Genomic DNA, 2,892 nt, shown 5'->3' with positions numbered 1-2,892 from the left:
TATATATATAATATATATACATTATATATATGTGTGTATATATATTTATTTTTTGTCATAGGGCGTGTGTGCTTGCCAGAGACAGAGAGAGGGAAAGTAAGAAATCACACAGCCCACCCAGGGTTATGACCATACTGCAATTCCTTCTCCTACATTCCCCTCTTAGGAATTTGGGATTTGGGGCATGCACATGCATGCACACATGATCAGCATGATTTTCAAGCCCCCAGATCTGGGACTTGAACCATAGATGGCCATGTGGGAATCTAGCTACTTTAACCACCACATTACCTGCTGGCCCCATGCAATATGGTTTTTCAAAGCGTGCATGTAGTGTGTGATAATTAAATCAAGGGTATTAGCATATACATCATTTTCAATAATGCAAAGGACTTCATATTCTTGTAACTGTTAAAATGTTTTGTTGAGCCTGCTCTCATCCACCCTCCACAACCTATCCATCTTTCATACAGTCTCTATGTTTGTTCTCCTTACTATTAGGTCTTTAAATCTTCCAGATTCTGCCACAGAGTAAGTATAAATGATATAAATTAGGCAGAGACATTTTTGTCCTTCATAGACTGGATTATTTCACGTAGCATTAAATCTTCTAAATTCTGGGACCAGCAGGTGGCGTAATGGTCATGTCATTGGGTTCTCATGTAGTCGACCACAGTTTGAGTGCCAGACCCAGTGGCTTAAAACCCATGCCGAGTACGTGTGCATTCATGCTGGTATTACCAAGAGGAGAATAAAGAAGAAGGAACTGCGGCATGGCCATGGTCCCTGTGGGTGATTTCTCACTTTCTGTCTGCCTCTCTGTCTCGTTGGTGAGCTCACACACACTATAGCAAAAATCTTTCTCTAAAAATAAATAATTTAATTAATTAATTAATTAATCTTCTAGATTCATTCACTTCTTATTGAATGATAGAGTCTCATTGTTCTTTATGGCTGAGTAATATTTTACTTTGTATATATACCACATTTTTAAATCTAATAATCAGTTTTTGGGCACTTTGGTTGATTTTATGACTTAACGATTGTGAATAGTGCTGCAATAAACATGGATCTGTAAGTTTTTCCAACTAAGTGTTTTTCTGTCCTTTGAGTGATATTACTGGTTCACATGGTTGTTCTATTTGTAAATTTTTGAAGAACCTTGATATTGTTTTCCATATAGTGGGTATACTGATTTACATTACCACCAGCAGTGCAAGAGGGTTCTCTTTTTATCATAGCCTCACTAGCACTTGTCATTCTTACCTTTTACATTTTCTGATTATAGCCATTCTGACTGGTATTAAGTGTATATCATTGTGGTTTTGATTTGCATTTCCTTTATAAGAGATGCTGAACAGCTTTTTATATAGTTTTTTGGCTATTCCTGTGTCATCCTTTGAGAGTGTTCTATTCAGTTAATTTGCCCATTGTTTAATTGGATTCTTTTTCTGCAATTGAGTTTTCTATATATTCTGATTATTAAACCCTTCTCTGAGGCAGTTTGTCACTATTTTCTCCCATTCTACAGGTCATTTCTTTACTCTTTTGTTTCCTTTGCTGTGCAGAAGCTTTTTAGTTTGATAGAATTCCACTTGTCTATTGTTTGGATTGTTGCTTGTGCTTTAGGGATAATATTTAAGAAATCTTTACCTACTCCAATGAGATCAAGTGTTTCCCACAGGTATTTTTATAGTTTGAGGTTTTACATTTTGATCTTTGATGCATTTTGAGCAGAGCTTTGTTAATGGTGAGAGATAGGCATCTAGTTTCAGATTTCTATAGATAAATATCCAGGTCTCCTAGATCTGTTTGCTGAAAAGACTTTCTTTTCTTCATTAGATTGTCTTGTGCTTTTTACCAAAAATCAATTGGCTGTATGTTATGGGGTTTATTTATGGATTTTTCTATTCTGTTCCATTGTTCCTTATGTCTGCTTTTGTGTCAATACCACACTGTTTGTGTTATGAGAGCTCGTTAATGTATTTTGAGGTTGGTTAATGAAATGCCTCCTACTTCATTTTTGCACAGTATTTTCTTGCCTATGTGGAGTCTTTAACAATTTTGGGGAAAAAAATGATTATTTTTCTGTTTCTAAGATAAATGTCACTGGTAGTTTGATCAGAATTGCATTGAATTTGTAAATTAATTTGAGTAGAATTCACATTTTAATTATATTGATTCTTCCAATTTAATAACAAATAGTGTCTTTTTGTTTTTGGTGTTATATTTTATTCCTTTTTTCAGTTTTTCATAGCTTTCCTTGTAAAGATCTTTCACTTGTTTGGTTAGGTTTATTTCTAGATATTTTATTCTTTTGTAGCTATTCTAAATAAGATTATTTTCTTCAGTTTTGTTTCAGTCTGTTCATTATTGGTGTATAAAAATGCTATAGACTTTTCTTTTTTTTTGGAGAGGTTTTCGCTATAGGGCACGTGCGCTCACCAGACAGAAAAAGACAGAGACAGAAAGCGAGAAATCACCCCCCAGGGGGGAGGGTCACACCGCAATCCCTTCTCCTCCATTCTCCTCCCATTCTCCTCTCAGGATCTTGGGCACGCATGCACACGTGCCTGGTGTGAGTTTTAAGCCACCAGGTCCGGGATGTGAACTGTGGTCGACTACGTGGGAGTCAAGCGACATAGCCATTATGCTAACTGCTGGTTCCCAAAATGCTATAGATTTTTGTTTATTAATTTTGTATTCTGCAACTTTACCAAATTCCCTTATCACTTCCAGCAGTTTTTTCATAAATTCTTTTAGATTTTAAATAGGTATAATCAAGTCATCTGCAAGTAGGGGCAATTTTACATCTTCCTTTCATATTTGAATTACTCTTAGTTCCTAGAGGAGTCCGACCTGGTGGGGCCCCAGGATCTGTCTGAGCCCCCT

Source organism: Tupaia chinensis, unplaced genomic scaffold, assembly GCF_000334495.1.
Source record: "Tupaia chinensis unplaced genomic scaffold, TupChi_1.0 Scaffold144482_1, whole genome shotgun sequence".
Lineage (NCBI taxonomy): Eukaryota > Metazoa > Chordata > Mammalia > Scandentia > Tupaiidae > Tupaia > Tupaia belangeri.
The sequence above is the reverse complement of the archived record's forward strand: the minus strand, read 5'-3'. Positions refer to the sequence as shown.